This window comes from Calypte anna, chromosome 5, assembly GCF_003957555.1.
Source record: "Calypte anna isolate BGI_N300 chromosome 5, bCalAnn1_v1.p, whole genome shotgun sequence".
Lineage (NCBI taxonomy): Eukaryota > Metazoa > Chordata > Aves > Apodiformes > Trochilidae > Calypte > Calypte anna.
In genome coordinates, this window is record NC_044250.1 from 11,973,355 (window position 1) to 11,981,746 (window position 8,392).

Sequence of the window (8,392 nt, forward strand, 5' to 3'; positions counted from 1 at the left end):
GTGGGTGACAGGGTCCAACCTGGGTTCTGCTGAACATGTTTCACTACTCAGTTCAGATCAGGATCACAAGAGACCCCAAGCAGAGAAGAAAAAGCAAATAACTCCCCAATTACATGTAGGTTATTGGTTGTTTTCTTAAGGGCAGAGATCACCATTTGTGTGAGTCAAATCCTACCCAAATGGTATTACTGTAAAAAATGCTGGGTGCAAGGAAGTCTCCGTTACAGAGCTGGATGGTGGTCTTTCAAGGCAAAAACTGTTGGGCTGTTTTAAATTTATGGTTCATATGCAGCATATTGGCTTTATTCCACAGGATCATGGACTTAAGAGCATCTTATGAGAGTTGGTACAGTTGCCTGCAGTATTATAAGGTGCACAGCTAGGACAAACTACATGCACTGAAGACTAATATTGTGATTTTGTATTTTGCTAGTTGAGCTACTGTTGTGTGTGGGGTCAGGTGACAACATTTATAAAGCAATAAGTTTAAGAGACCAACGAAGAAAACACAACAAAACACACTGTATTCTTATATTAAGTTCTAAAAATTACCTCAAACTTAGGAATTTGAAAATGTTGCAGAAGAGAAATTCAGATGCCTACAATGCCAAATTCTCATAACTTACATCTTTACCCCTAAACCATCTTTTGCTTTCAGCAAAAAATGGATTGGAAACAGGTCTGCATTGATGCAGCAAACATTTTCGTGAAAGACAAGAGGAAAATAGTACTGAAAAAACAATTCCTCTCCTCCAACAGCTGCACCTTTACTTTCTGCTGGATGAACTCAGCTCTCATAAAACCTGTTACTTTTCCTTTTCACAGTAACATTTTTGAGCTCTTGAGAGGGCGAAAGGGGGATTAATATTGCACTGATGCCTGTTCGTGATGATGTAAATCATTTACTGATCTGCCATCCACCTGATTCAAGTCTTAATGAAAGTAATGGGAAACCCTAAAGCCCTTATTTGGATAGACATCTAAGTGTCTTCTGGTTAAAGATCACTCCTTTTGGAGCCCAGACCAATTACTTTCCCTTTCTCCTTCTCCTCAGATAAGTGAGACAGATATTTGAGGGTGTGTATTTTGTGCTTTAATTCTTAATATTAATGAATCACCAAGATTTAAAATTATCCAAACATATTCTTCTACAGGAAATTACATTTTAGAGACAGTAATTGAAGAGTACTTTCAAAAACCCCTGTATTTGATACAGACTGCCATTAATTGTACTCAACAGGCACTTCACATCCTCCTCCCTCTTTAAGCAGCTGCTTCCTTTCGCACTGTCCTTCTGACACACTTCTCAACTGGGAAGGATGAAGACTTGATCTTATGAGTGGCCACGACCAGATGTCACATTACAGGCAAAGTTTTCATTCACACCAAAGGTCTTCCTTACATTTAGCTCTCAGAGAGGAACCCGAATGCTCTGCTTAACAGTTTATTTGCCTTCCCAAGATCCGAGGCACAGGGCGAAACAATTTTTTGTGAAAGTTTGCTCCTTTACAGTCAGCACTTGTGCTTTCAAAAGGAATTTTACTGTCTTTATAAACCACACAGCCTCGATAGCTGCAGCGAACACCTCAGCGCTGATTTCAGAGGGTCTCTGACGTGCCCAGTGTATTCCCACCGTAACATCAAATAAACCAGGAGCATATTCCTATGGGCTGTATCACACCTCGTGTCCCCTCAGCAACGACGCACCAGAAGTTGGGTTTGTTTTACCTGGACTGACTTTTACCACTTTTTCCCCCTCCCTCCCGGGAAGAGGAGCGGAGCAGCCCAGGCAGCGCTGATGCCAGAGGAGCAGAAACCTCGGGGGCCCCCCCAAGGAACCCGGGCCAGAAGCTCTTCCCCCCAAAACCGCAACGGCGAGGCGGCAGAGCTGTCACTCCAGAGAAGCCACATTCTGCCCACCCCCCCGTGCCGCTGTCCCCTTCTCCGTGTCCCCCTCCTCACCTGTCCGGGGGGCTCCCGCGGGCAAGGCGCGGCTTCCAGAGAGCCGCCGCGGTGCATGGCTTGGGTCGGAACCAACGGTTCGCGCAGTGCCCGGCGGAACCAAGCAGGACCACGACCGGGACCGGGCGGCCGTAGCTGACAGGACGATTGGAGCAGCGCCCGATACGGGCGGCGGCTTTATGGAGGGTGTGGAGCCGCCCCTGATCGCCCCCCCCCCGGGGCGGGGGCAGGGGGAGGCACCACCCGTCCAGGCTGAGGAAGGGGCTCGTCTGCCCTTTTAATCGTGCTGGAAAGCTGGAATCGCGGAAAGCTGGGTGTTCAAACCCTGCAGGGATGCCGAGGAGCAGCCGTCTGCCACCCACCGCCACAGCGCCTCGAAAAAGCCCGCGCAAAACGCGAGCGTCCCCTCCTGAGGTAGGGTGGGGTGGCGTGGGGTGGAAGGGACCTTCAAAATCATCTCGTTCCAAGCCCCCTGCGTGAGTTGCTCAAAGCCTCATCCTTGTGTCGAACACTTCCAGGGATGCAGCACCCACAGTCTCCCTGGGTTAACCTGTGCCAGTGTCTCCCCACCCTCAGAGTGAAAAACATCTTCCTAACCTAGACCTACCCTCTCCCAGCTCACAGCCATCACTCCCGTCCCTTAGAAAGAAGTCGCCCCTCCTTGGTTCTCTATGAGGAAGATTCAAGGTGTGGTAGGGTGGTCAGAGAACCCACAAAACCCTTTGTGGGTTTTGCAGCTAAGATATATTTGTACTCCATGAGGCTGAGGGGAAGAAGCCTGTCTGCCACCATTATGTCCCTGCAGCCTCCTCCCCAGCCAAATTAATGTATACCTTATCTGTGGGGACAGGGAAGGCTGACTTCACCATAAATGAGAGATTATGATGGCTGAGTCCACAGCAGAGGGTAAATCAGCAGTTACCTGCAAGACAAGGCTTCAGTATGGGGGATCCCAGGCAAGGAGCTCCCCTGGATGCTCTGCAGAGCTGCTGGAAAAGTCTGCAGTGCAGGCTGTAGGCTCAGAGAGAAATATCTGGGTAGTTATATCAGCTTATTCATTAAAAATTGTTGCTGTAAAAATAAATTGCAGCACATTACCTATTTTCTAAAAAAATATTGTGCACCTACGGAAAGAATAACTACATTCCAATTACCAGGAAAATACTATTTTCTCTCTCCTACAAATAGTGTATTTTCTGTGTGTATCTAGACATATGTTCGTATTTGAAAACCTATCATGACTTTTAGACTACAATAAGCCCGGTCCTCACTCAGGTCTGCTCTCAGGTCAGACTTGGCAATGACATTAAGATAAGGGGATTTGTGGTACACAGAAGGAGAAGCTAAAATATAATCCCTGGAGGCTTTAGGGGCCTGGGGGAGGACAGATTGGTTTGTGCTGGGTATGGGGCTGTCCAAAAACAGAGATTCTGGTCTGTCATTATGTTCCTTACAAACCTACCTTTCAAAGACATGCTCCAAACCAGAAACAGCTAGTTTTACCCTGATTTTCTTGAATATTTAAAAAATCTGCAGTATTTTTCTCCTTAGTAGCTAAAATATTGGAGCCTTGATTCCAGACAGAACTCTTAGACACAAGTGGTTAAACACAAGTGATAAATTACACTGATAAAGCCAGTATGGTCACTGGGGCAGACACAATCACACTTGAACCCACATCTCCAATGGTGTCAGTGTCTTCCATCTTCCTAGAAGACACTGAATTTCAAACAATCCTGTTTCTAAGAGGAGTGAGGGTGATGAACTCTGCCCTCCAGACACAGCCTGGGATTGAAAGAGCATGGCTGTAAGTGATGACATAGATGGAAAAGTCAGATTGTTCCAGTTTGCTAATTGAATATATTTTACAGATGCTTCAATTTTCCCTTCATAAAGAAAACCCAGTGTTTATTCACTATATGTCTTAGCTCTACAACAGATAATTCACTTCCTTCTTGCAGAATAGATCTCCCCATCAAACAAGCTGACTCAAAAAGCAAACAACTCATAGGATCTTTATGCAGAATCTCAAGCATATAAGAGCCTGATATTATTAATGAATCTGTAAACATGGGCACAGTAATATATTTATGACAGCATATGACTAATCTGTCATTTTTCCCTAGCTCAAATGCAGCAACAGTAAGAACTTACATGTCATTCTGCATATGATTGCTTTTTTAATTACTCACTAGGTAGCCTTCTAAAAGCTCTTCCACTGCAGGTAAGCATCTTTCATTTATAAACCTTTGCTCAGGCTGGGTTTCCAGTACTTCTGATAGCAGCCAGGTGGAAACTCTTGTGCTTCCTTTTCTGTCAAAATGTTGTGCTCATCCTTGATAAAATTTGAAAGAAAACACAAGATATGATCCTCACTCACATTTCCTCAGGCACCAGAAGACAGCTGAGTTCAGGTCAATTTAACTGTGAATTAAGCATTTTTTTTTTACTTAGATCTGCCTTTCCCTCTCCTTCAAAGGATATAAGCTTTCACAAGATACATTGGGAGAGCCAGTTTATTCTTGGTCTGTACATAAGGATTATTCTAGTATTAAAGGACATGGACATCCTCCTCTACAGCCCAGACCTGTAAAAATGCCCAGCAAAGAGTCAGTCACCAAACACTTCTGAAAATTCCCTTTGGAGACACCAAAGCAGTGGTTTGTTTAGCACCTGTGGGTACCTGAAGAGACAAAACCCAGAGAAAGGCTCAGGAGAGTCTGAGAGGCCACACTGAGACAGAAGATGGAAGCTGAGCTCAGCAGAATCACACAAGATTTATGGCAGACAAGAGCCACAGAGGGGACACAAACTGAGCTGCCAGCTATACCAGCTTTAAGGGCACTTGCTACCTCCAAGGCCCCAGCCTCATGAACAGACAGAAATGTCCCCATCCTGGCCCTGTCATTTCCAAATAGAACAAGAGCTTCCTGGGACACCTCTCCTCACACCTAACACTGCAAAGCCCACTGTCAGCTTGGCCTTGAACAGCTAATACAATGCAAACAGCACGCTGACAGCCAAGGAAATTCAACCAAAAATGCCCAGAATTTTGGGGGGCAGATTAAAACTGCTTCACTGGTTTAGTAAGAAGTGCTTGCTCACCACAGCCTGTGCCCTGAAGTCTGAAAGAGCAGAACCACGAAGCATGAGCTGACCCGATTACAGCCTGGATTCTCTGGGTGCTTGCTGAAGCCTGCTTTGCTCCTCTCCATGAAGGGTTTCTGGCTCCTGTGATTCTGCAGATGGTTTTATTGGAGAGCTGTTTAAAAGGTTTAATCTGAAAGCTGGATCTTCACAGTTTTAGAGTTGCAAGATTTCAGAAAAACATCACTGTTGGAAGCACAACTGATGCTTTGGGTTTTCACAGACATGGGAAGTGTTCTACCTTATCCCAAAAGCTGGCAATGTACCCTATCATTAAAGGAAGGTGGCTTGGACCCCCTCACCACAGAAAAGAGCACAATGGCACAGCAAAACTACTGGTGTCAGGTACAATGCAAACAGGACAACAACACACACAGGTGGTACTCTGCTCATCCTGGGAGGAGGTGGCACAGGAAAAGATTGACCCCCTAAGTGTCTGAATTATCACAGACTTTGGTCTGCAGGAGCATCAAGACAGAGAGAGGCCAAAAGTTTTCAGTGAGACATCAGAAGTCTACATGGAGACTGAGGTGGGAAGGAATTGAGAAGGACAAAGAGACAACCTGGGGCATCAGCATGATTGGAAAAAAAGCCTTTCCTTATCTCATGACAGATAAGGCACTACAATCTTTTTTTTTTTTTTTTTAAAGTCCACAGGAGATTGCTCACACATAGCCCCTTGTTCAGTCAAAGCCTTCCAGGCAGATAATCAGCACCTGAGGATGAAGTACAGGTCTGGCCCAGCTCAAAAGTGGGTCAAGCTGATCATACATTTTGCAAGAGGGCTTTGCCACGTGAGGCTGCTGCAAAGCCTCCCTGTTGGCACTGAGTGACTGTGATAGCACTCACCATAAGTATCCAAGAGCTGGGTTTCAATTACATTATTCTGCCATAATTCTTCATTAAATGAATCTTCATCTTCTCAGCAGCCTTCAGATCCAAGTGAGAGGGTGGTGTCAAACTGAGAAGTCCCATGTTTTCTAGGGTCCTTTGCATGCTTAGCCCCAGGAACACCAAGTGGCTCCAGATGAGGCCACTACCTTATTCCTACATCCTAGATGGTAACTCTTCAATATTTTTGGGGGGGAGGTGTTTCTCTTATGCAGGAACTTGACAGCTGAGTTTGCAACCAATAATGCTGAAACTTGTGTGTGCACCATTTGCAGATCAATGCTCTGGAAACTTTTAGAATGAGAAGTTGCACAGTTGTACCTCCAGATCTTCCCTTCCCTAGTGGGCCACACATTAAAGGGACTCACTTTTTGCTGTTTGTGAAATAGACAACATAAACCTTCTGCCTATATCTTTTCTTCCTCCTGCTCTGAGAAAGTCTGCTCTCCATGGATCATAGGGAAAGCATGCAGGGATTTAGCTAGCCTGGTGCATCTTTCCAGGCACAATACAGTCTTTCATCCACCAACACTTCAAAGAAGCTGGTCTGGAAAAAGAAGAAAAAAAAAAAAAAAAAAGAAGAAGAAACAGAAGAAAGAAAACCAGATGTAGTATAGGGTCTCCCAAGGGCTCCAGCGTTTTGGAAGAGACACAGTCAGAGGTTGGTTTTGTTCTGCTGATGACAACTGATGAAGCAAGAAGCATGGAAAGACAGGTTGAGAATAATAGAATAATCTGCAGAGATTCTAATCTTCTGATGAAAGATAAGATTATCTGCATGAACACAGCAAGGAGAGATTCAGTGAGCCTTAAAGTCTTCTCAATCCTGTCAAGGTCATCAGTGTGAATTACCTTTCATCTCCCTGTGGTAGGAGAAAGTGCTCTAATCTCCAGTGAGGTGATTTCACAACACCACTTTGGGACACAAACCTTCTCAGTCATCCCTTGGACTTCATTTGACACAGCCATTTGCCTTTCCAGCCAGAAGCATTTGCCTCGGGCAATGTGGTCACTTAAAACTTTTCTCAGAAAAAGGTATGAAGTCTTAAATCCCTGAAGAAAACAGGTTTAATAGGATTTAATACTAAGTCTGCTCTAACCATAATTACCTTCTCCAGAACAGACTATTGCAAATTCTCATCACAACCCTCTGCCCTTCCATTAACTGCTGCAGACAAGTTATGCCTTTAAGAATCAGATGGCATTTAGGAAAATGCTGTGGAAGTTGCAGGAACAGTGAAGATGAACATCATGAAGTCCTTTAAAATATTTTTTCCAGTGTAGGCTTTACAGATATTCCTCATATTCTGCTTGCATTTTATGGATGTCCTATGATGGTGTTGGTCTGAAAAAACACTAGTCTGAAAATCTAATTTTTTTCTACTGATTTTTAGGATTTATAAAGCACTGATTGAAACAACACCTAGCACCTGCTTGCATTCAGTTTCTAATCCTCATTGCCCCAACCTTTGACCTCTCCCACTTAAGGGAGATAATTAATATATCATTGGAGTTTAGGTCATTTACCTAAGTGCTGGCAATTAAACAGCTCCAAATCCAAAAGCTTTTCAAATTTTCTAAGAATTTATGGATCTGAAATCCTCAGCTTCCAACAAGGGAATTCTTTGACTTGCTCCCTTCCTCTGTGAACCAGTTCTTCCAACAAGCACTTCCCAGTCCAGTTCACTCAACCTTTCACCCGTGTGAGGCTCCTGCAATGTCCTGTGCTGTTCCAAGCAACTGCTGCAAAACTTCTGGGAGTCTCAGTGAGTAACTCAGCTGCTGGGAAGGGGACCACATCCCTGTGAGGGTTTAGCAATCACTTTCCATGCTATTGAACTGTTGTTGAATAATAAAGCATTTGATTCATAAGCAGTTAATAGGGAAAAAAAGGAAAAGAGGAATTTAAATGATACAGTTATTAAAACCATTTACAAATATGTTTTTCCAATGAAAAGTGCAAGAACCAATCAGGCAAATTACCCACTCAGTGTGATTCAGGCAGCTGTAGTATCAATAGCCTTTGAGCACGCTTATTTTGAAAACCAGAGGTGCTGTGTAAATCTACTGAAGCACATCTACCCAGCAGACCATTCAGGGTTTGTGTGTTTGCTTTGGACTGTTTAGAGGAATAATACTGGCCCTTTCATCTGAGACAGGTAATAGTTTCCTTTTCATGAAAGATAAATGAAATAATGAGTGATTTGAGTTACGTGCTGCTCTGAGCAAATAAGGTGTAATTTTTCTTAACATCTTTGCACGATTTTCACAAAAAGTCAGTTAAAATCTGCTGGGCCAAGGGGTAATCCATGCTCTGATTAGTTTTCACCAGTAAATATGCCATCACAGATTTAATATCAGCTACATTTCAAACAAAACTCTTGTCTGATTG